This window comes from Gopherus flavomarginatus, chromosome 10 (assembly GCF_025201925.1).
Source record: "Gopherus flavomarginatus isolate rGopFla2 chromosome 10, rGopFla2.mat.asm, whole genome shotgun sequence".
NCBI classification, from domain to species: Eukaryota; Metazoa; Chordata; order Testudines; family Testudinidae; genus Gopherus; species Gopherus flavomarginatus.
In genome coordinates this window covers 23,755,267-23,761,266 of record NC_066626.1, presented here as the reverse complement: position 1 = coordinate 23,761,266, position 6,000 = coordinate 23,755,267, and the positions used below count along the sequence as shown (strand labels likewise).

Below are 6,000 nucleotides of genomic sequence, written 5' to 3'. Positions count from 1 at the left end.
AAAACAAAACTCTGAAAACATTTTGGTTTTCATTTGTTGTTAGAAAAAAACGGGAGATTTATGTTGTAAAAATGAAATTTTTTCACAAAAATATTTGTTTTAGAAAAAGGATCATCATTATTCATCTGGAAAACATTTTAAAAATTGTTGTTTACCTTTAGTAGCAGCTCAGAAGGGACACAGGTTGTGGCATGGACCCTGAAGAAGAGAACAACAGATACATCATGATCTCAGTGGAGCATTTGCCCATCTGTGCACAGTGCTGGAGCCTCATATCCCTGGGCAGTTCAGATCATAACATCCTCATTCATTCTGAGCTATAGTGTCTGAGGTGCCGTAGCTCCTCTGCACATTACTACCTACCTATCTGGAAGCAGAATCTATGGATGCCGGCAGATGGTGTCTATCTGCGTGTTTGTACAGCCCCTAACAGGATGGGACCCAATCGTACTGGCACTTGTAGGCACTGCTGCAATGCAAATGTATGAAAATAAGTAACAACAAACCAAGTACATTTTACCTACAGGAGATTCTTTGGCTTGGATGGAAAGTACTATACAGCATGTAGAATTCTCTATACTTATTTACCAGACTCACTTAACCTATCTACTGTGCTTTTCTCCCCTCTGTGCCATGCAACGGAAGGGTTTCATTTGGCCTAATATGTCTCAAAACAAAATGTTTTTGGAAACTGAGTAGCCACATCATGCCTGAGACATGAAAAGTTTTTGCGGTTCATATTATAAAAAGAGCTTTAACCGTAAAGAGCTTTGGGACAGATTGTGACACCCTTATTCACTATAAGTATAGTACCTTATTCTTCAGGGGGGTTCACTAAAAAAATTGGGAGTAAGGCACTCTTCAACTTCAAAATACCACAATCTAGACCAGGGGTCAGCAAACTTTTTGGCCTGAGGGCCACATCAGAGACTAGAAATTGTATGGCGAGCCATGAATGCTCAAAAAATTGGGGTTGGGGTGTGGGAGGGGGTGAGGGCTCTGCTTGGGGGTGTGGGCCCTGGGGTGGGGCTGGGGATGAGAGGTTTGGGTTGAAGGAGGGTGTTCCGTGCTGGGATCGAGGGGTTTGGAGAGAGGCATCAGGGCTGGGGAAGGGGGTTGGCACATGGGGAAAGGCTTAGGGGTGCAGGCTTTGAGTGGCACTTACCTCAAGTGGCTCCTAGAAGTCATGGCAAGTCCCTTCTCTGGCTACATGTTGAGTGGCCCCCAACCCTTGGAACGGGGCCATGCTGTGGCTTCTGGGAGCTGCACCTTGGCTTCTGGGAGCAGCATAGTGAGGCCCCCGACCCGGCGCCCTGGCTGGAGTGGAGTGCTGGAGTGGGGCTGAGCTGCATGGTGCAACCCTCAACCCGACACCCCAGCTGGAGCGCCAGAGAGAGGCCAATCCGCATGGTGCAGCCTCTGACCCAGCATCCCAGTTGGAGTGGGGCTGAGCTGTGTGGTACAACCCCTGACCTGGCATGCCGGCTGGAGTGTCGGTGCAGCTCCTGACCCAGAGCCCCAGTGGGAGCTCATGGGCTGCCTTAAAATGGCTTGTGGGCCAGATCTGGCCCGTGGGCTGTAGTTTGCTGACCCCTGATCTAGCCCTTTATTGGGGTTACAGTGTTATCCTTTCACTTTCAGGAACTTATGTGTCCATGGTTACAAGGGCTTACATAAATCATGAAAATACTGGAAAATTAAGCAATCTAACCAAATGGGATTGTTTCATATCCAAAATAATCATTTCCCCCATGGTTATGGCAACTCACAAAATCATGGCCTGTGCTGTGCTGATGGATGTGTGCTGAACCTAGAGTTGCCATAAGGGAGCCATTCCTGGCAAACCTAACTTGTTTCCCTATTATTTCTAAATGCCTTTAATTTACGAGGGGCCTTGGGAGAGAGCCTCATTCCGTGTTGGGAACTGAAACTGCTGTCAGGTGAGAGTGGCCTGGTCTGATCCTTTGTGCAATTAGCAAGTTTAACTACTTACCTCCTGCCCTCTCTTGCTTCCCATTAGCCACTCAGGCAGCTCTCCCAGAACCACCCAGCCAAAGAATCCCCAGAGTTTAAAAGTATTGGACATTTTAAAATCAGCAGGGAGGCCTGGGTTCCCGAGCCAGCCTCCCCTCGAAGCAGGCTTTGCAAGTGGCCAAGGGAAGGTGCAGCAGAGAAGTGTGTGGCTCAGTCCTGCTATTGGGAGGTTTCCTTCCTATGCCCCTCCACTGTGCCTTCCTGAAAGTCCGAGGCGTTGACTGTCGGTTGCTGAATCCAGACTGCCTCAGTCACGCACAAACTCTGCTGGCAGAGCCCCACTGACCGCTCTGTCACAGGCACCCCCAGCCCTAGCGTGACCGGACCGCCAGCTATCATGGGGACCACCCATATTAGGGGCTTTGTCCTATACCCAACTATTAATCCCAGCTGGGGATTTTCCACACCGGCTCTCTGGTGACCCTACTCAGCTCAGCTCCCACCGCCCCACCCGCCCGTGGGGAGACCCACCCCAGTCCCCTCAGCGGGCGCGGGAAGCAGGGGGCAGCAGCGCGCCGGCTGGGAGGCGCTTTCCGCCGCCGCTCCCGCTCTGGAGGGAGGAGGAAGAGGAGGGCGGGCGGCGTGTGCAGGAATCCAGGCGGGGGCTGGGCCAGGCGCTGATGTGCCGCTCGCTCGGGGAGAGCGGAGCTGGGCACCAGCGGGAAGCCGCCTTGCGCTGCCCGGGCTCCGCGGGGAGCAGACCATTGGCTGAGCGGTAAGGGACCCGGCGGGGCGCTGGCTGCGCGCGGCGCCGCGCCCACACCGCCCCTTCTCCCCGCGCTCTGCCGCGCGGGGTGGGGGCGCCTCCGTGGGGGGTTGGGGATCTCCCCTTGGGGCGCGGGGCTTTCGGGGCATTGCATGTGCCATTTCCAGATTGCAGGCTTCCCGGGGCGGTTGATGGACTTGTCCTCGTGCAGTCCCTTGAGTCTCCTGGGGGAGGATTGGTCTCGGTTCAACGCGGACAAACCTCCCGCACAGCCCTTGTCCTAATGCAATAAGCCCAGGATCCGAACTGCAGCTTCTTTCACCCCTTTCGAGAGGTGCTTCTGACAGCCGCCAGGTATGCAAAATCAACAGCGGTGGGGCCCGAGCTGTCTGATCCTCCTGGCGAGCCCCGAGCTGCCCGCAGAAGGTACCCCAGGAAGGCAGGATCGGGCCCCATCTGCCATCAGCGGGCAGGATCGGGCCCCTTATGCTAGGGTGACCGGATGTCCCGATTTTATAGGGACAATCCCGATTTTTGGGTCTTTTCTTGTATAGGCTCCTATTACCCCCAACTGCCCACCCCGTCCGGATTTTTCACACTTGCTGTCTGCTCGCCCTACCTCGTGCTAGCTAGGCAGCCACGGCTGAGCCCCTTGTGCTGGCGGTGGCCGATATTCCACCGCCAAACCCAACGTTCGGCTGGTCCGGAGCTCTGCAAACACCAGCAGGAATGCGTTTGTCACAGCCCACATCGCTTGCTCCCCCTACACCCCCCACCCCAAATGGTTAGAGCCCTGAAGTTGCATGGCCCTGTATAGTTCTGTCCAGTAGCAGCCCTGATCATAAATGAACAGCAGCATACCAAAAAAAAATCATAAAACCAGATCATTTCCAGCCTGCAGCTGTGTGTCCACATCTGTCAGGACAGCAAAATATGCTGAGCCAGCACTAAATTTTTCATGAATTGTTGGTTTACAGTATGGGTGAGCTGTGAAATATTACACTGTGATTACAAGGCAGGGGTGAGCAATAATGTTCTATAGGTGCTGTTTCCACACCAATCCAGGCATTTGAGGAATTATTTCACCTCTACCAAGAATGAAGCAACAAGGTCTTTCTTATATTTCTTTCAGTGTCTTTCTTATATTTCTTATTGAAATAATTGGGTTTATTTTGAGATCCTTTGATGTACAATTACAGCTGGCAATAGTCTTTTATTTTTTATCATACTTTGTTTTCTGAGGAGCTGTACATTAACAGTGCAAGACTTTTACTTTTTCTTTTTTTTTTTTTCCTAGAGCTGTTGATTGCGTGTACTACCGGATTTCTTTTAGTGGTCTAAGATCTCACAGAAAAAACAGCACCCTCATTTCAGGCCACACTTCCCTGGGTTTGTTTGGGTGATAAATGTTTTGAGCTTGAAAATGTATAGAAATGTTATTCAACTTCAAGAAAACTAACAATCTTTCTTGGGAAGTTCCTCTCCCAAATTACCAGTTATGTTATAAAGTGATGTTCTCTTTTTTTGCAACGGGCTCGTATCTCAAAAAAACTGAAGCATCCATGAAATATTCAACAAAGGTGGTTAACAAGGGAAGGTAACCCAGAGCGATCTCAAGAATAGACAAGAATGCACCCTACCAACTATCAATGTTATCAGATTAAATTGTGCATGAGGCATGGAACATGAACACTTGGAATGGTAGTTTAATACCCTAACAAAGGTCTCACTTTTGTAGTGAGCTCTGTGTGGGCAGATATCTGTGTCTATGCCCCTCTGACTTCTCAGGTGAGTTGTCCGATTAAAGACAATGTGGGATTAGTCACATTAATAGGGACAACGCCATGTGTGAATGATTTTTACAAGACCTGGAAAGGGCTGCATCCTGTAAGGTGCTCAGTGCCTCCCATGAGGTGATATGAGCACTCTCAACTCTCGTTGATTTAAATGAGAGTTGAAGGGACCCGGCACACTGTAGGATCAAGTCCCTGAGAAATGGCAGTATCAGTTTTAATAAGAGACCCAGAGACACTAATCAGGATGAGGGCCCTGTTGTGCTAGACACTGTACAGATATGTATGAAGATGTGGTCTCTGGCCTGAGGAGTTACTCTCTAAGAAGATGAGTAACAATGGCATGTAGCCGATCAAATATCTCCAATGACCAGTGATGAGACACTAGATGGGGAGGGCTCTGAGTTACTACAGGAAATTCTTTCCTAGGTGTCTGGCTGGTGGGTCTTCCCCGCATGCTTGGGGTCTAACTGGTTGCCATGTTTAGGGGTTCAGGAGGGAGTTTTCCCCGCGTCTGATTGGCAGAGACCCTGGGATTTTTCGCCTTCCTCTGCAGAATGGGATGTGTGTCACTTGCAGGTTTAAACTAGTATAAATGGTGAATTCTCTGTAGCTTGAAGTCTTTAAATCATGATTTGAGGACTTCATTAACTCAGCCAAAGATTATGGGTCTATTATAGTAGTGGGTGAGTGAGGTTCTGTGGCCTGCAGTGTGCAGGAGGTCAAAGTAGATCATCATGATGGTCCCTTCTGGCCTTAAGGTCTATGAGACATATAAAGGGTGAGGGAAAGGATTACAATTCACAGTCTGTTATGGTTAACCTTATTTGTGGAGGCAGCTCTTGAGTCCTTATCTGAGGAAAATTCCCTCTGAAATTCATGGGTCCCTTAGAAGAAGCGCATGCCTGAGGGTTATTGTTTTACTCAATGAGCCTAGAGATGAGCCCAAACAAATTACCATACATTCAAACACTGAATTTTGAGAGAAGTTTCGTTCTGGATCCAAACTTCTTACCTGGTCCCTATCTCTAAAATGGGTTGAAGCAAAATGCTAGATCCAAACACTCACTCTGAACTTTAGGAAACATCCCACCCAGAACTGGTGTTTGTGGTTTGGGCCTGTCTTTAAAAGAAAGTACAACAATATTCCTTGTGGCAGGAAATGTGAGTTGTGTTGTTTCAACAAGTTCTTTTATTTTCAGTGCTGGAAATACAAAGGCCAGCTAATTTATGTCCCTGTTTTATATTAATTTGCAAGATTATGTTGTATTCAGGTTTATACACATTTGTTGCCACTATTTTCATTCTGGGAACTCTCTCTCACTATTTAGTTGTACAGTGCCTAACACAAAGGGGTCCTGATCTTGGTTGTGGCCTCTAGGGTACTACTGTAATACAAGATACATACATTAATAATATGCATGCAGAATTAAAAAATAGTCAACATCTTTTGCAGAACAACTCAGC

The 6,000-nt window shown here is 48.7% G+C and overlaps 1 protein-coding gene across 7 annotated transcripts in view; it reads left to right on the top strand.

Moving 5' to 3' along the window:
• The first annotated feature begins 2,629 nt into the window (after positions 1 to 2,629).
• SPATS2L (spermatogenesis associated serine rich 2 like) overlaps positions 2,630 to 6,000 on the top strand; it is a 125,038-nt gene continuing 121,667 nt past the window's right edge. For 4 of the 7 annotated variants that reach the window (XM_050916635.1, XM_050916634.1, XM_050916630.1 and 1 more), the window contains exon 1: positions 2,630 to 2,749. The gene's annotated coding sequence lies outside the window, so the exon portion shown is untranslated. Of the gene's footprint in view, positions 2,750 to 3,034; positions 3,095 to 6,000 lie in introns of those variants that run through there. The other 3 variants (XM_050916636.1, XM_050916632.1, XM_050916631.1) reach the window with 3 other exon arrangements.